This window comes from Pleurodeles waltl, chromosome 7 (genome assembly GCF_031143425.1).
Source record: "Pleurodeles waltl isolate 20211129_DDA chromosome 7, aPleWal1.hap1.20221129, whole genome shotgun sequence".
Lineage (NCBI taxonomy): Eukaryota > Metazoa > Chordata > Amphibia > Caudata > Salamandridae > Pleurodeles > Pleurodeles waltl.
The window spans coordinates 541,100,682-541,123,295 of NC_090446.1; positions in this window are offsets into that span (position 1 = coordinate 541,100,682).

A 22,614-nucleotide genomic window follows, 5' to 3' on the forward strand; every position below is an offset into this window, starting at 1 on the left:
CTTGCCTCCTCCAGTGGCAGTGGGGTCTGTTATGGACTGTATGGACTGTGGCTTTGCTCTCCCCAGGATGGCCCAGTGGGCAGGCCACCCACTGTATGGACTGTTTGGACTGTGGCTTTGCTCTCCCCAGGATGGCCCAGTGGGCAGGCCACCCACTGTATGGACTGTTTGGACTGTGGCTTTGCTCTCCCCAGGATGGCCCAGTGGGCAGGCCACCCACTGTATGGACTGTTTGGACTGTGGCTTTGCTCTCCCCAGGATGGCCCAGTGGGCAGGCCACCCACTGTATGGACTGTTTGGACTGTGGCTTTGCTCTCCCCAGGATGGCCCAGTGGGCAGGCCACCCACTGTATGGACTGTTTGGACTGTGGCTTTGCTCTCCCCAGGATGGCCCAGTGGGCAGGCCACCCACTGTATGGACTGTATGGACTGTGGCTTTGCTCTCCCCAGGATGGGCCAGTGGGCAGGCCACCCACTGTATGGACTGTTTGGACTGTGGCTTTGCTCTCCCCAGGATGGGCCAGTGGTCATGGAGTCCCCTCGTGGATCTGGCGTCGTGTACTCAAGTGGCTGAGGTGCCCCCCCTTCCCTTCCCCCTGAGGTGCCTGTCCTATTTTCTTTCTGATGCCCCTGCAGTGTTCTCTCCGTGGAGTTCTTGTCGTGGGACTGGGCCTTGCCCCTTTGCACAGGACCCCTGTGATCCACGGACAGTGGTTGGACTACATTTAGTAGCTGTATATATTTTGTACATAGTTTATTTATTTATTGGGATTACTGGTGTACATATTTCAATATATCTGCCCGTTTATGATCTCTTCTTTTGGTCTTTGCATTATTTCGGTGGGGGGTGGTTTGTGGGTTGTGACAGTGATCTGTGGGAATGCATTGATGTGTGTGTTGTAGTGGGTGTGGGTGGGTGGGTGTGTGCCGGTAATCTTTTCCCTCCCCTGTGTCGTAGGTGCAGTACTCACCGATGTCTTCCGCGCCGCCGGGCGTGCTCCTGGTATATGAGCAGGTATAGGAGTGCGGGGATGACCTGCAACTCTGGTTCCATACTGCCGGAATCTCGCGTGGAGTGCGTAGAGGTGAGCGTTTTCCCGTTCGTAGTCTGTTTCCGCCGTGTTCTTATCGGCGGTGCTCCCGCCCCGGAAAAGGTGGCGGATTGGTGGGTCGTAATAGGGTGGGCGGTACATTGTCTGCCGCCTGGCTGTTGGCGGGAACCGCCGCGCTGTTTGTTTGTACCGCCGTGGCGGGCGGAGTGTTAATACGGCGGGCTGTGTTGGCGGTTCCCGCCAGGGTCAGAATTGCATATTTTAGACCGCCGGCCTGTTGGCGGCTTGGCCGCCGCTTTATCACCGACCGCCAGGGTCAGAATGAGGGCCTAAGTCAGAAGGTAATTTTTTAACTGAGGCGTCCCGCGACCTGTAGCCGAGCAGGGCTCCATCGCGGTCGGCCTGAAACTTTGACTTTGCCCCGGTCCTGGTGCAACCAGATGACCCGATTGGCGCTTTTTGTTTCTAAGCGCTAGAAAAATAATAATACTTTAAAAATTCATATCTCCTGTTCCCCTGAACCAATTTTATTCGTTTTTGTGTCATTTTAAAGATAAAAATATAAACTATGTTTATAAATTGGTTTTGGATTTTTAAACTGTTTCCTGTGTTTTATTTAATTACTGTTTTGTGATATTTGAATGCTTTACACACTTTGGGCCTCATTCTTACCTTGGCGGACGGCGGAGGCCGTCCGCCAAGGTACCGCCGTCAGAACACCGCACCGCGGTCGAAAGACCGCTGCGGTGATTCTGAGATTTGCCCTGGGCTGGCGGGTGGCCGCCAAAAGGCCGCCCGCCAGCCCAGGGCAAATCAACCTTCCCACTAGGATGCCGGCTCAGAATTGAGCCGGCGGAGTGGGAAGGTGCGACGGGTGCAGTTGCACCCGTCGCGTATTTCAGTGTCTGCTTAGCAGACACTGAAATACTTTGCGGGGCCCTCTTACGGGGGCCCCTGCAGTGCCCATGCCATTGGCATGGGCACTGCAGGGGCCCCCAGGGGCCCCGCGGCACCCCCTACCGCCATCCTGTGTATGGCGGGTTTCCCGCCATGAACAGGATGGCGGTAGTGGGTGTCTGAATCCCCATGGCGGCGGAGCGCGCTCCGCCGCCATGGAGGATTCAATGGGGCAGCGGTAAACCGGCGGGAGACCGCCGGTTTACCCTTTCTGGCCGCGGCTGAACCGGCGCGGTCAGAATGCCCTTAGGAGCACCGCCAGCCTGTTGGCGGTGCTCCCGCGGTCATTCGCCCTGGCGTATTTACCGCCAGGGTTAGAATGACCGCCTTTGTCTCCTAAGTTAAGCCTTGACGCTCGTTGCCAAGCTACCAAGGGTTGAGCTGGGATTAATTTACTGAGACCTAACTGTACCTAATTGGAGGTTAGTGGCTTGTTGCTAGGTGTAGGTACCTACCTGCCCTTACCAATAACCCATTTTCCAACATAATTGGAAGCAGCGACGGGATCCTGTACTTGTGTTCAATATCACGTTACAGTTTTGGGTAAAACAAATTAAAAATCCTTTAAATTGTCCTAGTGCAAAAATTGTTTTTAATTTTTAAATTTGGATTAATTTCAATTATTGAATTTTTATAATTTTTCTAAATTCTTGTTTCCAATTTTTGAAAAAAAGTTTTTGTTGACACAAAACTAGGGAACCATGGAGCTTGATCTGGCTAGCCTACCTACACTGACAGTAGTCCAGCTTAGGGGGTTGTGTACTGAAAGAGGGTTGCCTGCAACCACAGACCTCAGGAAGCAAATCCTGATCACATCCCTGACAGCATGGGCTGAGGCCCAAGAGCTAGGCACAGAGGAAGCTCCAGAGGAGGAAGAAAAAGGGGAGGGTGCTAACTCTAACCTCTCAGGGGAGGGAAGGCATCTAAGCCCAAGTGAGGATGAGGAAGAACGGTCCTCAGTAGATACAGTCACTAGGGGCAGACCCAAAGCTAGTGATAGGAAGGGGGTCCTTTCAGGAGGAGAGAACCCATCCATCAGAGAAAGAGAGCTGGAAGCCCAGCTAGCATACATAGCTTTGGAAGCAGAGAAGCTGGCCCTAGAAAAGGAAAAGTGGGCATACAAAGAGAAAAGAGATGGAAGCAGCGATAAAGAAGCTGAGGTGTCCATGGGTGGGGGAGTTTGCCCTAGATTACCCCAGGGGGTGGTTCCTGCTTATGTAGAGGGGGATGACATAGATAAGTGGCTGGAGGCCTTTGAGAGGGCCCTCCAGATGAGGAGAGTCAAGCCTCAGTACTGGGGTTCCCTTTTGTGGGAGTTGGTCCCCAACTCAGGGAGGGATAGGCTTCTGACCTTAAGGGGGGAGGAGGCAGATTCATACCCTAGTATGAAGAGGTGCTTAGCCAAGAAGTTTGGTCTGACCCCAGAGCAATATAGAATGAAGTTCAGGGACACCCAGAAGGTCAGTACCCAGTCTTGGGTTGACTTTGTGGACATTTCACTAAAGGCACTATAGGGCTGGATTATTGGTAACAAAGTAGATACTTATGAGGGGTTATACAATCTGATCATGAGAGAGCACATCTTGCCAATTGTACCCAAGAAAGGTTACGCCAGCATCTAGTGGACTCTAAGCAGACCAACCCTAGAGAGCTAGGGAAGGCAGCTGATGAGTGGTTGAGAACCAGGGTGGTTGTCAAGTCCCAGGGGGGAGACTCTAAGAAGGGGGGGTCAGGTCCCCAAAAACCTAAGGAGGGAAGTGGTAAGCCCACCACAGAGACTCCCTCTGTACCCCAGAACCCTAAAAAGGAGGAGAGTAAATCCCACTCCCACTCTGACAAGCAGAGACAGGGAGACCCAGGGTTAAAAAAGCTCTTGGACAGTAGGGCTTGCTTTGACTGTCAGCAGACAGGTCCCTTCAGAGGAGATGCAGCCTGTCCAAAGAAAGTGGTTAGCACTGGGCTGTCCAGTGTAGCCTTGGAGGAGGATTCCTCAGATGATGAAGTCCTCCTAGCAATGAGCTGGGAGACAGGACCAGATGGTAAGCTGGTGATCCCTGAGGGTGGGAGTAGGCACTTCCACCCCATTCAAGTGAATGGGATCCCTACCACTGGCCTGAGAGACACCTGTGCCAGTCACACTATAGTGAGTGACCGGTTAGTGACACCAGGCATGTGTGTCCCAGGGGAGACAAAGAAAGTCAGGATAGCCACAGGGGAGGTCACCTCCAAACCTGTAGCCATAGTGTCCCTAGAGAGGGAGGGTATCCTTGACTGGATTAGGGTGGTAGTCAGTGCTGACCTCCCCCTAGATTGTATCCTGGGCAATGACCTCCCAGAGGTGAGTCTGGTCCCAGATGGGGTGGTCGCCCAGGGCGCCCCCACAAACCAAAGTCCTGGGGAGTCAGTCCCTACAGTTAGGAGACAGGGGTCCCCAAGAAAAGGAAAGAAGAAAAGGAAGGGTAGGCCACTCTTAAAGAGAGTTCCAGGGAGCCAAAGGCCTTCTGCCCCAGTAGGGGGGGAGCCCAGAGTTGGCACTGGTGAGGCCTCCCCTGACCCCAAGGAAGTCCTGAGTAGTCAGGCAGCTGTCCAGATGCAGGGTGTTGCCCCTGCACTGACAGAAGGGAGAGTGGAAGGAGGGTGTCTGCCACAGGAGGTGGTAGCCCCCCACTCTAGACAGCAAGAGGAGTGCCAGGACCCCAAAGTTGCCCTTAAAGCAGCTCAGCCACCTGTCAGTGGAGAGCTTAGGGTGTGGTTCTGGGTACTGACAGCTGTCAGTAGCCTCTGCTGGGTGCTAGCCTTCCTGGCAGCACTGTACTTGGCCTGGGAGGCAGACCCCAGGGCCAATAGCAAAGTAGGCCCCCTGACCCTGTTGGTCATGGTGGGGTTGCTCAAGTGTTGGGTGACCTCTTTGGGTAAGATAGGTGTTGCCCTAGCAAAGTTTGGAGTAGGGGAGGTGGGCACCTCACTACCCAAGTTGGCAGAGAGAGAGGAGGAAGACCCTCCTGGAGGGAAGTTTCAGTTAGAGATGGGTCCTTTCATTGTTGGGGTGGGTTCACTACCCAGAGGGAGTGACCCTGACAGGAGGATATAAGGCAGAGTAGGCCCTGCAAAGGGACAGCCAGTTTTCTTCACTGTCTTCCTCGCCTAACAAGCCAGGAAGACTCTCCCAGGGTTGGGCTGAGTCTCCTGGGCGTGTGGGCTGGGGGGGGGGGTTGTGTGAGAAAACAGGGCTGATTGCAGAGGCCCCCTAACTTTTTGCCCCCATTTTCCACTTTATGCTGGTGTTTTCCTGACTCTGATGGTGCCCTGGGTACTGCTAACCAGTCCCAGGGCCTGTGCTCTGTGTAAAATGAATATGCAAATTAGGCTAATTATAATTGGCTAAGTTAGCCTACCTATAAGTCCCTAGTATATGGTATGGCATGTAGCTTTAGGGACCACAGCATAGGTGGTGCACACCTAGGTGCACTGCTGAGGTGCCCAGTGTCATTTTAAAAGCAAGCCTGCCTTGCTGGCTGCTTTTAAATTAAAGTTATATGCAAATTCTACTTTGGAATTAAAGGTACTTCCAAAGTCTTAAACGACCTTATTTTTACATATAAGTCACCCCTAAGGTGTGCCCTATGTGCCCCTATGGCTGGGTGCCATGTAACTATAAGCAAGGACTTTATAAAAATAGATTTATAAGCCCTGGTGAGGTAAAAACAGCCAAATTAGTTTTTCCCTCATTGAAGTAAATGGCCTTCATAGGCTAGAATGGGCAGACTTTATTTTAAATTTTAAAGTCTCCTTAAATGTTACATACCAAGAATTTGGTATCAAATTAATTGTTGTAATAAATCCCACAACTTCCAGTTGTTGGATTTAATATAACTTGTTCAGGTAAAAAGTTTAGACTTTACCTAAAAAGTTGCCAATTTCAGCTCTGCATTGTTTTTGCTGCTGTGCTCTGATTGGCCAGCCTGCAGCAGCTTCTGCCAGGCTGCCTTGATGAGGTGTGAAGTGGCCTGGCTTCACACAAAGGAATGTGCTTGGGGGAGAGAATCTCCCCTCAGCAGATGGTGAGGCAGGAAGGGGGAGGGCTGCCAAACTGGTCTTCAAAGGCAGAGGAGGACATTTGCAGCACCCAGCAACACCCCCACATCCTGCAACCCCAGACAATTAGGTGCCCCCTTGATTAGATTAGGAGAGGGCAGGAGAGGGGTGTGTTTATGATTTTTAGCCACACCAGTGGGTGGGCTCAGCCAGATGTAACCTCCAAAAATCAGATTCATCCATGTTGGATTTTTAGAGACTGTTGCCTTCTGGGATGGATTTTTGCCACACTTCCCAGGAAGTGGTCATCACAGGGGGACGACCCTGTCCCTGATTGGAGAACCAGGGCCCCCCTGCTTTTCACCCAGGAGCAAGGATAAAACTGGCAGACCTGCACCCACACTCAGAAGGACTGCACCAGCTGCACACTTGGGCTTCACCACAAGAAGGACTTTGCCTGGCTTCAACTGGTTCAAGGAGGGACTCCCTGTTTGCTACAGGTGAAAAATTGCTAACCAGAGTCCCCTGCACCAACTCCTGAAGAAAGCGACCAGCTGACCACTGTCCAGTGGCCAAAAAGGAGTTTGCGCCAGGTGCATTCTGGGAGTTGAAGTCCGCACCCCCCAAGGACCATCACAGAACTTCTGGACCCTTGGGGTGAGCTGTGGACCCCCAAAGAACCTTAAAAGAACATCTGGGTGAAGCCCCAGAAGTTTGGAAAAGATTTGAGAATTTTTGGAAAAAAGCTCCAGAGAGGGACCGACCCGCCGCGGAAATTCTAGCCGGCTTGCCTCAACCGCGACCCGGGCTGACTTCGTGGTTCGTCCCGGTAAAGAAAAACATCCAAAAAAGAGACTAAGTCCGAAGGTAAAAAGTTGACCGGGACCTCCCAGCCATCGTATCCGAGAAGGGCTCCATGGACGTCGGATCAAGATCCAGGTTTACCCCGGTCGAAGGATTTTCATCTCGAAAAAAACGACTAAGTCCGAAGGTAAAAGTCTCCACCGAGGAAACCCACATTGCGTATCCGGACAAGGGCTCCAGGAGGTCGGATTCAACTGGCAGGTTCGTCCCGGTGAAGAAAAACGTCAAAATAAAGACTAAGCCAGAAGGTAACTTTTTAACCGAGGCCTCCCGCGACCTGTAGCCGAGCAGGGCTCCATCGCGGTCGGCCTGAAACTTTTACTTTGCCCCGGTCCTGGTGCAACCAGATGACCCGATTGGCGCTTTTTGTTTCTAAGCGCTAGAAAAATAATAATACTTTAAAAATTCATATCTCCGGTTCCCCTGAACCTATTTTATTCGTTTTTGTGTCATTTTAAAGATAAAAATATAAACTATTTTTATAAATTGGTTTTGGATTTTTAAACTGTTTCCTGTGTTTTATTTAATTACTGTTTTGTGATATTTGAATGCTTTACACACTTTGGGGGTGATTCTAACCCTGGCGGTCGGTGTTAAAGCGGCGGCCAACCCGCCAACAGGCTGGCGGTAAAAAATATGGGATTCTGAGCCTGGCGGGAATCGCCAACACAGACAGCCACCTTAACACTCCGACCGCCACGGCGGTACAAACAAACAGCGTGGCGGTCACCGCCAACAGACAGGCGGCAGACAATGTACCGCCCACACTATTCCAACTCACCAATCCGCCACCTTTTCCGGGGCGGGAGCACCGCCGATAAAAACACGGCGGAAACAGACTACGGACGGGAAAACGCTCACCACTACGCACTCCAGGAGGAAGGAGGACAGCATGGAACCCGAATTAAACATCCTACCTGCTCTCGTCTACCTTCTCATCTACCACGAGTACGAAGTCCGGCGCAGACGACAACGGTGAGTACTGCACCTACGACACACGGGAGGGGGAGGACGAAAGGTTACGGCCACACACATATGCGACCCCCCCCCCCCCAACTATGTACTCACCAATGCAGCGCACCAAGTCACAGTGACACCACCCAAACACCCCTGAAAAATGCTAGGACATAATCATATTTTGAATAAATATTTATGTACCAAAAAGCTCCAGAAAATTAGCGTACAACCATGAAAGATATCCACAACAAAACTAATGACACACACATCAGTGTATAACTGAAGTACCAAGTCCTGCACAACCTACGATTTCAGCATGTCCGTGGGCCAAAGTCTTGAGAAACAAGGGCAAAGCCCACACAGGAGACCTGAGTCCTTTGGAGAGAACACTGCAGGGGCATCAGATGTAAAAACTACAGGCACCTCAGGGGGAAGGGAAGGGGGGGGCACCACAGCCACATGAGTTCACGACGCCAGATCCACGAGGAGCCACCATGCCCACTGGACCATCCTGGGGAGTGCAAAGCCACAGTCTCTCAAGTCTCTGCAGTGGGTGGATTGCCCACTGGACCATCCTGGGGAGTGCAAAGCCACAGTATCTCAATGTCTCTACAGTGGGTGGGCTGCCCACTGGGCCATCCTGGGGAGTGCAAAGCCACAGTCTCTCAATGTCTCTACAGTGGGTGGGCTGCCCACTGGGCCATCCTGGGGAGTGCAAAGCCACAGTCTCTCAATGTCTCTACAGTGGGTGGGCTGCCCACTGGGCCATCCTGGGGAGTGCAAAGCCACAGTCTCTCAATGTCTCTACAGTGGGTGGGCTGCCCACTGGGCCATCCTGGGGAGTGCAAAGCCACAGTCTCTCAATGTCTCTACAGTGGGTGGGCTGCCCACTGGACCATCCTGGGGAGTGCAAAGCCACAGTCCATCAGGTGGATGACAGTCTCCACTGGTCAAGGAGGAGGCATGGTGGGCACAGTGAACCATAAACGGTGCTTGCGACGGCGGTGCCCAGCGGAGCGGTGCTTGAGAGGAAGGGCCCAGCGGAGCGGTGCTTGAGAAGAAGGGCCCAGCGGAGCGGTGCTTGAGACGGCGGGGCCCAGCGGAGCGGTGCTTGAGAAGAAGGGCCCAGCGGAGCGGTGCTTGAGAAGAAGGGCCCAGCGGAGCGGTGCTTGAGACGGCGGGGCCCAGCGGAGCGGTGCTTGAGAAGAAGGGCCCAGTGGAGCGGTGCTTGAGAAGAAGGGCCCAGCGGAGCGGTGCTTGAGACGGCGGGGCCCAGCGGAGCGGTGCTTGAGAAGAAGGGCCCAGCGGAGCGGTGCTTGAGACGGCGGGGCCCAGCGGAGCGGTGCTTGAGAAGAAGGGCCCAGCGGAGCGGTGCTTGAGAAGAAGGGCCCAGCGGAGCGGTGCTTGAGACGGCGGGGCCCAGCGGAGCGGTGCTTGAGAAGAAGGGCCCAGCGGAGCGGTGCTTGAGACGGCGGGGCCCAGCGGAGCGGTGCTTGAGAAGAAGGGCCCAGCGGAGCGGTGCTTGAGACGGCGGGGCCCAGCGGAGCGGTGCTTGAGAAGAAGGGCCCAGCGGAGCGGTGCTTGAGACGGCGGGGCCCAGCGGAGCGGTGCTTGAGAAGAAGGGCCCAGCGGAGCGGTGCTTGAGAAGAAGGGCCCAGCGGAGCGGTGCTTGAGACGGCGGGGCCCAGCGGAGCGGTGCTTGAGAAGAAGGGCCCAGCGGAGCGGTGCTTGAGACGGCGGGGCCCAGCGGAGCGGTGCTTGAGACGGCGGGGCCCAGCGGAGCGGTGCTTGAGAAGAAGGGCCCAGCGGAGCGGTGCTTGAGACGGCGGGGCCCAGCGGAGCGGTGCTTGAGACGGCGGGGCCCAGCGGAGCGGTGCTCGAGAAGAAGGGCCCAGCGGAGTGGTGCTTGAGACGGCGGGGCCCAGCGGAGCGGTGCTTGAGAAGAAGGGCCCAGCGGAGCGGTGCTTGAGAAGAAGGGCCCAGCGGAGCGGTGCTTGAGATGGCGGGGCCCAGCGGAGCGGTGTTTGAGAAGAAGGGCCCAGCGGAGCGGTGCTTGAGACGGCGGGGCCCAGCGGAGCGGTGCTTGAGAAGAAGGGCCCAGCGGAGCGGTGCTTGAGACGGCGGGGCCCAGCGGAGCGGTGCTTGAGACGGCGGGGCCCAGCGGAGCGGTGCTTGAGAAGAAGGGCCCAGCGGAGCGGTGCTTGAGACGGCGGTGCCCAGCGGAGCGGTGCTTGAGACGGCGGGGCCCTGTTCAGCGGTGCTCTTCTCCACGGCGGGCCCTGTTCAGCGGTGCTCTTCTCCACCGCGGGCCCTGTTCAGCGGTGCCTATCTCCACGGCGGGGCCTTGTTCAGCGGTGCTCTTCTGCACCGCGGGCCCTGTTCAGCGGTGCTCTTCTCCACGGCGGGCCCTGTTCAGCGGTGCTCTTCTCCACGGCGGGCCCTGTTCAGCGGTGCTCTTCTCCACGGCGGGGCCCTGTTCAGCGGTGCTCTTCTGCACCGCGGGCCCTGTTCAGCGGTGCTCTTCTCCACGGCGGGCCCTGTTCAGCGGTGCTCTTCTCCACGGCGGGCCCTGTTCAGCGGTGCTCTTCTCCACGGCGCTTCTCCACGGCGGGCCCTGTTCAGCGGTGCTCTTCTCCACGGCGGGCCCTGTTCAGCGGTGCTCTTCTCCACGGCGGGGCCCTGTTCAGCGGTGCTCTTCTGCACCGCGGGCCCTGTTCAGCGGTGCTCTTCTCCACCGCGGGCCCTGTTCAGCGGTGCCTATCTCCACGGCGGGGCCCTGTTCAGCGGTGCTCTTCTGCACCGCGGGCCCTGTTCAGCGGTGCTCTTCTCCACCGCGGGCCCTGTTCAGCGGTGCCTATCTCCACGGCGGGGCCCTGTTCAGCGGTGCTCTTCTGCACCGCGGGCCCTGTTCAGCGGTGCTCTTCTCCACGGCGGGGCCCTGTTCAGCGGTGCTCTTCTGCACCGCGGGCCCTGTTCAGCGGTGCTCATCCAGCAGGTCAAGGGAGCCAGACCTGGCCTCGACTCCCTGCTCAGTCGCCCTCGGACCGTGACGTTTCTGGACCCTTCGGGGACGGACTCCTGGCCTCCTTAGTGTCCTCCTTCCCAGCTGGGATGTGGCATGTGGGGTCCACCTTCTCCGCGCTCCTGCTGCCCTTCCGCTCCTTTGATGGGGCTCTCGGGCCCTTGCCTCCCCCAGATGGTGTGGGTGGTGAAGTGGCCGCACATTGCTCCTTGGGGGCAGCCCTGTCGGTCCTCGCACGGCGGTCCTTGGTTTTGCGGGTCCTCTTGCCGGGGGGGGGGCTGGACGTGTCCTTGCTGCAGCTCGATGTCTCACTGCTGGCAAAGGGTGGGCTCCAGAACCCAGGCACAACAGTGACACCCGAAGCTGGGCTGGTGGTGGCTGCGGTGCTCTTGGGACTCTTTGAAGATGGATGGGGGAGGTCATCGGGGGGAAAGAGGTTAAGGTTAGCCAGGAAAAGTTTTTTAGGGCCAAGGTAAAGGGTAGGAGAAGTGGAGATGGAAGTGGAGGTAGAGGAGGTGGTTGTAGGAGAGTCAGGTGTGCTGTCATTGGGTGAAGGTGCTGGTGCTGTAGGCTGTCGTGAGGTGGATGGCTGTTGGGTGGGTGGCTGCCTGCGTTTGTGTGTCTTGGAAGAGGGGGTGACAGACACAGTGGGCGAGGACACAGGGGACGTGTACATGGCAGTGGGGGTGGTGACTGCACGAGTGTGGACTGTACTGGAGGGTGAGGTGGTGATGGAAGCACTGGCTGATGTTGGGGTGCATGCAGGTGTGAGTGTAGATGTCACAGGGAGGGAGGAGGGAGACGAGGAGGAGGGGGACACAGGGGTGGCAGTGGCTGTTGGCATGTCTGCATCTGGGTGTTGCTCGGGTGAGTGTTTGCGGGATCTGTGGTGCTTGTGTTTGGATGAGCTGCTCTTGGGTGTTGAGGTGTGTACAGGCTGGTCTGATGGTGTGGATGGGACAGGCTGAGGAACAGGAGACAGAGACAGGCTGGAGGCAGTCAGAAGAGGGAGGCTGGAAACAGGGACAATGGCTGCCGTCAGTGCTGAGGCCAGAGCAGTGAACGCTCGTTGATGGGCAGCCTGACCCAAATGAATGCCCTCCAGGTACGCATTGCTCTGTTGCACCTCCCTTTGCACACCCTGGATGGCATTCAAAAGGGTCGTCTGCCCAACAATGAGCGTCCTTACCAGGTCAATGAGCTCCGCACTGAGGGCAGCAGGGGCAACAGGGGCAGGGGCTGAGGTGCCTGGGGCGAAGGAGACGCGCGCCTTCCTGGGCGAACCGGCACGGAGTGAAGACTGAGGGGCTGCTGGGAGGGCGGGGCTGGTGCGCTGGGTGGCGGCTGTACCTGTAGAGGCGGGGGGCACGGATGTTGCCGCCACCCCTAGGGAGCTCCCATCCGAGGACGTGTCGCTTTCGCTGCTCTCACCAGCGGTCCCCGTCGTGGTGCTCCCCTCGCCCTCCGGATCACTGGTGCCCTCGGTGTCTGTTCCTGGGCCCACCGGGGCCTTGTGTCCTGCAGCTCCCTCGTGCTCCGATGCCATATCTCCTCCGCCTGATGATGCTAATGCACACATGCACAAGAAGATGAAGAGAAAGGGTGGGGGGAGAAAAAAAAAGACCAGGTTGAGTGCATGCAATGTCAACACCGTTGGCGGAGAGGACAGACACAGGTGCCTAATGCACTAAGCCGCGCATTCGGGGTACACTACTCAGTACTACTGACTAAGACAACAGGCCAAGAGACGTCAAACGCGCACATAGGAGATGCTGGACCTTCAATGGCTGTACTTGTCACCCTACCGAGGTGGGGGCCGGGGGCACAGGGCCATGCCTAAGGGAGAGGACTACACTACAGAAAGCGCCCTGGCCTAATGTCACCCACAGCCCTCCTCCCCCACCCAGACGCCTCCACTGCGCAGAAAGATAGGAGAATGTGCTGATACTCACCCCCTTGTGTCTGCTGTGATGTCTTAAAGCGCACATCCAATTCAGGGTAGGCCACCGCCAGGATCCGGGACATCAGGGGGGTCATGGTGCGACTGGCACCCCTCCTAGGTTGGGAGGCCATCCCCAGCAGTGTTTCTGCGGTCTTCCTTGTTCCGCGGCGGATGTCCTCCCACCTCTTGCGGCAGTGGGTGCCCCGTCTGTTGTGGACCCCCAAGGTCCGGACTTCCTTGGCGATGGCACGCCAAATGTCGATCTTCTGATGGGCGCTGACCTATTAGACATGTACAGGGTGGAAAGGAGGAACTCATCAATGACCTGCATGTTAGATGTAATTGGCCCCCCCCCACCCACTTTGCCATATGGCACATGCTCTCATCTGTCGGGCGTTGCACTCCTCATTCGCCCCCCACCCCACCAACTTACATCCACCCCAATCCACACAGGCATAGCCCATTCCATTAGCACCCGGTGTACTCACTTGTTGGTCTGGAGGACCGTAGAGTAGCGCATACTGGGGGAGGACCCCATACACGAGCTTGTCCAACTCTTCAGACGTGAAGGCAGGGGCCCTTTCCCCAGTCGCAGCAGCCATTGTATCTTCCAGACCGAGGTCACAGCAGCACTTGCAGTATAGGTCCTCTCCTGTGGATGATCAGGTCTCGAGTGATTAAGCAGATAGAAAATGGCGGTCACGTCCGCGGCGGTGCGTACTGCGGTGGTGCGTACCGCAACCGCCGGCGCACTTCGTTATTGGCTCCTGAAACCCATAGGCTTCAATGTTAACCAATGCGGCTTTGCGCCGCGGTCTGCGACCGCCTACCGCCACGGTGTGCCCCGCCAGCGCATTGACCTCACATCCCATTGTCCCACTTCACAGGTCAGGCAGCCGCCATTTCAAGGGCCCACATGGCTTAATTTTGACTGCGACACACAGGCCTAGGCCTTGCATTGCCACACATACACGCCTTTCAACCCATTGCCATTCTTTAACTGTGCAACCTTCTGTACGTACCTGTGTTTTGGCTGACTCTGTGCTCCATGTTGTCCTTCCTAGGCACCGTCTGCTGGGACTTGCGATGAGAAGGAGGAATCCTCGCGTGTACCGACCGCTGGTGGACCTGTCGACAATGGAAGAACGCCATATAATACTTCGATACAGACTTGACCGTGCCACTATCCATGAACTGTGTGCCCAGCTGGAGCCAGCCCTGATGTCCCCCATCCGCCAACCCACAGGGATTCCCCCTCTGGTGCAGGTTTTGTCAGTCCTCCATTTTTTGGCCAGTGGGTCATTCCAGACCACAGTGGCCATGTCATCTGGAATGTCTCAGCCTATGTTTTCTAAGATTTTGAGCAGAGTGTTGTCTGCCCTGATGAAACTCATGCGGAGCTACATCATTTTCCCCGAGGAGGGTGACTTGCCTACAGTGAAGGGTGATTTCTATGCCCTTGGACACATCCCCAACATCATTGGTGCCATTGATGGGACCCATGTGGCTTTGGTACCCCCAAAAGACGATGAGCAGGTGTTCCGAAACAGAAAAAATTATCATTCGATGAATGTCCAGGTGGTCTGTTTGGCTGACCAGTACATCTCCCATGTAAATGCCAAGTTCCCAGGGTCAGTGCATGACGCGTATGTGATGCGAAATAGCAGCATCCCCTATGTGATGGAGCAGCTACAGAGACAACGTGTGTGGCTAATAGGTGACTCTGGTTACCCCAACCTGCTGTGGCTACTGACCCCAGTAAGGAATCCCCGGACAAGGGCAGAGGAACGCTACAATGAGGCCCATGGGCGTACTAGGAGGGTGATTGAGCGAACCTTTGGACTCCTGAAGGCCAGGTTTAGGTGCCTGCATATGACTGGTGGATCCCTAATGTACTCACCAAAGAAGGTGTGCCATATCATCGTGGCCTGCTGTATGCTTCACAACCTGGCTTTGCGACGCCAGGTGCCTTTCCTGCAGGAGGATGGTCCAGATGGTGGTGTTGTAGAAGCCGTGGAGCCTGTGGAGAGTGAAGAGGAGGAAGACTCAGAGGACGACACAGACAATAGGGATAGAGTGATACAACAGTATTTCCAGTGACACCCAGGTAAGAATCACCCACGCCATTTCCCAATTGCTTCTAGCCTCCTGCATCTGTACTTTCTGTAGTTCCCCACAGATGTTTTTCAGTAATTTTTGCCTTTCCCTTCCCTTCTCAGTGCTGTCTGACTCAGTACCTGACTTCTGCTTGGTTCGCCCATGAAATACAGCGTATTGACATTGGTATGTTGTCATGACTAATTGACAGAACAGAAATTGAACAGTAATATGTAATACATTTGTTAATAAGACAGCATGACTCAAAACAGATTATTGTGCAAAATGTGATTTATTTACAGTGCTAGATATCGGTACATGTGATTCTAAGGGTGATGGGTGGGGGTGGAGGAATATCCGTGGCAGAGTCCAGTTCTCAGTCTCACAGGTGCATTGTTCTTTTGCCTGGGGAAGGATGGAGCATAGGCAGTTCATGGTTGGACAGGGTGGCAATGTGGGACAGTGGGAAGAGTTCAGGGGGTATGTCCTGCTGGCGGGGGTCTTGACATCCTACTCTGTCTGTTTCTTTGGTCTCAGGCTCCTCTTACGGGGTGGTTGTTCTTCAGCAGGAGGTGGGGTTCTGGGGGGCTGTCGAGGTGTTGGGACCTCCTGTCCACTAGCGCCGGCGGAGGTGGTAGGCTGTTCCTGGTCCGGCCTAGTGACAGGGGCCCTGTGTGGTGCACCATGGTCCCGCAACGCGTCCTCTATCCTGTGGAGGGCCAGGACGATGGTCCCCATTGCGGTCCCGATGATTCTCAGCTCCTCCCTGAACCCCATGTAGCGTTCTTCCTGCTGTGCCTGGATCTCAGTGAACCTGGCCAGTACCGTCGCCATCGTTTCTTGGGAGTGGTGGTAGGCTGCCATGATGGTGGTGAGGGCCTCTTGGAGAGTGGGTTCCCTGGGCCTCTCCTCCCCCCCCTGTCGCACAGCAGCCCTCCGAGCTGCCCGGTTTCCCCCGGCCTCTGTCCCCTGGCCGGTGTGCCCGCTCCCACTGCCCCCAGGTCCCTGTTGTTGTTGGGGTGTTGGGTTGGCCTGGGTGCCCTGTAGTGGCGGACACACCGCTGATTGAGCTGTCCTAGAGACAGAGGCATGGGCCCGCTGGGTGGGAGCTGTGCTGGTGTCGGCAGAGGGGGTCGGGTCTGGTGTGGCCTGTAGCTGCCTGAGGGGAACCGACTGCCCAGAGGTCCCCGATGGTCCGGGCTGGTCATCAGGTTCACTGTCGACAGAGCTGCTATCCTCAGTGTGGGCCTGTTCCGGTGGTGGGATGGACACTTCTGGACCCTCCTGGCTGGTGTGTTGTCGTTCGGGTCCTGCATGGGGTAAGAGAGTTTGGTTATTGTTTCTGTGTGTGCAATAGCGTGCGTGTTATGGGTGCCCTTGTTCCCCAGTGCAGGCATTCCCTTGAGGGAGGTGTTGTGAGGGTATTTAGTGGGGGGGAGGGGTTAGTGCAGTGGTCATGCATAGGTGATGGGTGCCCATGATTTGTGTTGGCATGCAGGAGTTGGTGTTGGGATGGGTGGGTTGTGCTGGTGAGACATTGTCAGGGAGGATATGTGCTGGGGGGTTGGGGGTGAGGGTGGGGGTGTGGGTTGGCATGCTGGTGGGGTGGGGGGGATATAGTAGTTGAGATGGGACTTACCAGAGTCCATTCCTCCGGCTACTCCAGCGAGGCCCTGAGGATGCAGGATGGTCAAGACCTCTTGCTCCCACGATGTAAATTCGGGAGGGGTGGGTGGGGGTCCGCCGCCAGTCTTCTGGACCGCGATGTTGTGCCTGGAGACCATCGATCGGACCTTCCCCCGTAGGTCGTTCCATCTTTTGCGGATGTCCTCCCTATTCCTGGGATGCTGTCCCACCGCGTTGACCCTGTCCACGATCCGCTGCCATAGCTCCGCCTTCCTGGCTATACTGGTGTGCTGCACCTGCGAGCCGAAGAGCTGGGGTTCCACTCTTAGGATTTCCTCCACCATGACCCGGAGTTCTTGGTCCGAAAAGCGTGGGTGCCTTTGGGGTGCCATGGGGTGGTGTGGGTGAGGTGTGGGGTGGTGTATGTGATGATGAGTATGTTGGTGTGTGGTCCTTTGTGCTACTATGTGGTGTGTGTGATGGTGTAGTGTGCCTCAGTGTGTCTTGCTATGGATTGTCTGCTGTGTCTCTCTCTCCTTCTCTCAGTAATTATGGTCGCAGGGGTTTGTGGGTGATGTGGGTGTGTGTTTTATAGTTGGTTGATTGTGTGGGAGTGGTGTGTGTATGTGTATCAGGTGTGTGTATTTCAAATTGTCCAATGTGGCTGTGTTTTGGTTATGTGTGTGTATTCTGACCGCGGCGGTGTGTACCGCCAATGGAATACCGCGTTTGAATGACCGCCGTGTGGATTCGTGGGTCGTAATGGCATGGGCGTATTTCTGTTGGCGTGACGGTGGAGGTTTGGTCATCTCCAGTTTATCGCTGCCCGCCGATGTGGCGGGCTGCAGTGGAGGACGGATTTTTGGAGGTTTGGCCGTTGTGGGTCAGAATGACCGTGGCGGTTGACCGCGGCCGCGGCGGTGTTATGGCGGTCTTATGACTGGCAGTAAGGGCATTTTACCGCTGAGGTCAGAATGACCCCCTTTGTCTCCTAAGTTAAGCCTTGACGCTCGTTGCCAAGCTACCAAGGGTTGAGCTAGGATTAATTTACTGAGACCTAACTGTACCTAATTGGAGGTTAGTGGCTTGTTGCTAGGTGTAGGTACCTACCTGCCCTTACCAATAACCCATTTTCCAACAGATGGTATGAGCCTCAAACATCCTCAGGACATAGCTTGTGCAATTGGGTGCTTCTATCGGACACTCTACACCTCCGAAACGGAGGCAGACAATGACAGATTTGCCAGATTTTTTTAGAAGGCCCGTATGCATAGTTTCACTGCGGAAGGCAGAGGGCTTTTAGGGGGAGAGATCAGCAATGAGGAGATAATACAAGCTGTATCCAAACTCCCCTACCATAAGGTCCTGGGGGAGGATGGGTTCCTGATGAAATACCATAAATGGTCAGGAGTGGAAACGGTGGGCTCATTATATGAAGCCTTCCAGGGGGCAGAAAGTACAGGATCCTTGAACCCTATTTCTAAGAGGGCATCCATAGCGGTTTTACTAAAACCAGGGAAAGTTCCATTACTGTGTGCCTGCTATCATCCTATTTCTCTTCTTAACGGGGATGTCAAGATATTGGCTGGAGTCTTGGCGGCCCGCATCAAGAAAGTTATACCGTGCCTCATCCACCACACCCAGATGGGATTTGTACCCAGGCGGTCCGCTAGGAACCACCTTCGTACCCTAGCACATGCACTTTGGGCCACCAGAGACTCCAGGGATGAGGACTTGACTTTCTACTTTGATGCTGAGAAAGCCTTCAATAGGACAGACTGGTGATATCTCTTTGAGATCCTGAAACACTTCGGTCTGGGTGATGGGTTCATTAACAAAGTCCATTGGTTATATGACTCACCCACGGCACGTCAGTTGTGGGGGATTCCTCTCAGATGTGTTCTCTGTCAAACCAGGAACCCGGCAAGGCTGCCCACTGTCGCCACTGCTATTCCTCCTGGCAGTTGAGCCTCTGGCAGCTCTCATCCGAAGGTCACCCTCATTGCTGGCATCCCCATACTGGGAGGCCACTCCATGATCTACTTATACGTCGACGATATGTTGCTCACACTCACGGACCTTTCCCACACCCTCCCAGCATTAGGAGTTATTCTGGAGGAATTTGAAGCAATATCAGGGTATAAAATCAATTGGGATAAAAGCGAAGCACTCCCCCTGTGACTATGTGCACCACTCTAGCCGACTTTCCAATTCACTGGAAACCGTCATGCGTGAAATACCTATGGTTTTCTATTAATAGAGGCCTGGATCAGATGGTGCAGCATAACCTGGAGCCACTGCTCACCCGCACCAAACAAGACTTTGAGAAATGGTCCCATTTGGGGCTCTCCCTTTGTGGGAGAGTGCAGGCTGTATGCATGGTAAATTTACAACGATACACATATGTCCTTGGGATGGTACCAATATAAGTACCTCTGCCAAATCTCAGAGCGATGGACAGTTGTATACATGCATTTGTATTGGGTTCAATGAGACCACGACTATCCAGACCTAAACTCATTGTTCGCCGGGTATGCGAAGGTCTGGGATTACCTTTTGTGGAATACTACGCACTGGCTCTACATCTTTCTCAACTGGCCTTTATGCTTCCGGGTGTACTGGACCCTCAACTATGGGTGGGCACAATTACAGGTGGAATATGATATGGAAGACTGGACTGCCCTATTGGAAGCGTAGGAACGGAGTGCTAGGGAGGCTCAAATTAAATTCTATCTTTTTAAAACTCTGCATGAATGGTGCTGGATGCCCCAGAAACTGAGAGCAGCAGGACTTCTGACCCATGCGAATTGCTGCTGCTGCACCCACCTGCATTGCATCCTACTCTGAGTCTGTCCAAGTATACAGTCATACTGGGAAGCAGTGGGGGACAAGCTGCAAGAGATCTTGTCTTTCTTCCCAAAACTCTGCTCCTTTTGCACAATACTGGTGAAATCCAAGACCTGTCTCGCATGCAGCTCTGCCTCCTGCACGCAGCGTTGGCTATGGCTAAACTCTGTATTCTTCGATACTGGAGCGCAACGACGGCCCCCCCCTCACACGACAAATGGCTATTGGCGATGTTCCACACAGCTGCCCACGAATGCATTATTTATAGCCTACAAGATAGGGCAGAGGTATTTTGGCAAACATGGGCCCCTTTCCTCTGAAACATTGATGGTTAATTGCATTTCCCACCCCCCGACCCAGACCTTGTCTTCGTCATCCTCTCCCTTACCACCTGAGTGCCCTCTCAGCCCACACCTCAGAAACTCTGAGGGCCCACGTGGTGCTGCTCTGTGATACCTCCCCACCCCTCGTTGCTCAGATGATCAACCCCCTCATCCATTCCTCCTCTTCCTTCCCACTCCACCCCTGGTCATTCTCTCTCTCTCTCTCTCTCCCTCTCTTTCTCTCTCTTCTTCTCTTTCTTTCTCTTCTTTTTCTCTTTCTCTTTCTCTGCCCTTTCATCTCTTTTCTCCACTCCCACTTATCCTTCTTCTTATTCTTCTTCCTCCTCTCCTTTGCATCTCTCTCCCTTTCCTCCTTCCCTCTTTTTTTTTCTTCCAGCTCCCAACCCTCTTCTCTCCCCCCTTTTCTTTTCTTCCAGGCATCTAGCCTTCTCTCCTCTCTTCCTCCACTGCATAACCATTCCCTCTCTTCCCGTAATAAGATAAGAGCTCTCAGTGATAGATATTGTCCTCTACCGCACCCACTCCCTTTGTTGCACCATTGTGAACCCGCTGCGATATCCACCCACCCCTGACCCCAGACACACAAGGGTCCCTCACCGGGTCAGCAAAATAGGGGTCCATTGCGCTCTCTGAATATACAAATCCTAGTGCTGTTGCTCGTCCTGCCCCTCTACATGCGGTCGACCCTGACAACTTATGGTAATTTGCTTTCCCCCGATTGACATATGTCTAGGGCCCAGCACACATACACACACACCATACCCTGTTAAGTTTTTGCAATCTGTGGCATTGTATTTCTCTGCTGAGGTTATGGATATTGCTAATGCTATGGGTGTACCAATGAAGGAAGCTCATTATGCTACACTGCATTATTATGTTAGATGCTATTTCCATTTTTCCGTTTTTAATAAAGAATTGTGAAACACAAAAAAAGAAGTGGAGGTAATCTTATGCAAAAACAATTTCAAGTTAGCAAGGCCTACAAAAAGGGACCCAAAAGTGGCCCGATGTGCACAAAAGAAGAAAACCCAGAGTACCTATAAACCCCAAACCCTCTACCCAAGGTACCGTAATATCCATTCCTGTAAGTTGCAGTGAAATATTATCTCAAACACAAAAGGGACCTAAAGTACAGTTTGAAATCCCTATTCTCTGTACTAATCATTATGCTCCGTTATCTACTAGTGATTTAAATAAAGTTGAGTATTCTCTTTGATTAGCACAGAAAACACAATTTAGAAGTACTGCTGAGTTGAACAGTGCATTAAACGAGTTATGAGACACTATTAATCTCATGAAGGTTGAGATAACTGATCTAAGAGCTAAGGTGCATTCATTGACGGAGCACCTTTCAAGATATCCCTAAGCAGGTAAGCCCTTGAGCTCATGTCCCAATATGGGTTGAGACTAAGAATAGATGGGCAGGCTGTAACACTTTCCAATTTGCTAGGGGGGGGTTCAACTTTCAGTGCAATCAGGTATGTCATGGATCTAACCTCGCAGCACACAAAATGCACTGCTATGACAATTACCCAGAAGGTGCATAGGAAGTACGACCAAGGTACCCAAATCCTTCCCTACTGCAGAAGCCCTATTACCTCTCCCAAGAGTTCCTTTAGACAATGAGTCAATCACTCCAACATTAGAACAATTTTCTAACTACCCCACTCTCACTAACCCCACAGTCTTATACTCAAGAAGAAACACAGAAGGAGGCACATATAATTAAAGTCTGCCAAACAATAGAATAGTGTACATGTACATGACAGGCATTTCAAAGCTTCCATCGCATCTTAGTGAACAAGGGTTGTTTGAAAGTGTTATAGCTTAATTCACCCTGACATTATTGGGACTTCTCGCCATTTATCCACAGAGGAACATTTAGATTACATCAAGCTGATCCTCAAATCTTCTTTTATAGCTAATGGTCTCCTGGTGCATGGATGACAACTCCTCCCCCAAACTAAAAAATCAATTTAAAACTATTCCTCCATCACTAGAGACCACCAGGAGAGTTTGAGTTACATTTTCCGTATCCTTGAATGTCTGACTAGTGAAGTCAGATGTTAATAACGTGCGAGGTGTAGTGGCAGCTCCATTGTTCATAACCTCTTTACTTGTCCCTTTAGAAACGGCCCCTCCAATAACATCTACACAAGGAGATCTGGGTAGCAAATTCTATTAGATAAAGCCCCTGTAATCACACCCAAACAATGATACCTTGCTAATATTGCCACCAAAGCGAATAATATAATAGTGGAATTATGGAATATACCAGGACTAAAGAGCAAATTGCCTCAAGAACATTGGTGTGCAGTCATTAAAAAAAGCTGATGTCATCATGTTCCAGGAAACATGGGATGTAGATCCACATCATAGACAAGGATATAAAACTTTCTCTCCTCTGGCAGTGGCAAGCAGGCTGGCAGACCATCTGGGGTTCTCGCCATATGGGTCAGCAGCTCAATTAGATAGCAGGTAAAGAAATTAAACATTAACTGTCCTTATATACTAGGGTTATATTTTTTTTCCATGGAACTGTAAAAAACTCTTAGGGCCTCATTTACAAGAACTGACGCATTGCTGCACTGCGGCAGCAAGATTGCTTATGATGTTATGGATGCATCACATTTACAATATGGTGGACCGGGGGTAGGGTCCCAGCATGCGTAAGGCTCAAAAAGTGATGCATTGTTGAAGCTGGTGTCAGAACTGAGGCAACTTCAGCAATGGGCCAAAAATCTGAAGCGATGCATCAGTTGAGATTGACACAAGGAGCCTAATGTGTGAGGACCAATGGAAAAAACTGTTAATTGGTGGAATATCACGTTTTACACTTTTACATTGATCCTGGATGACCCTAATAATAAG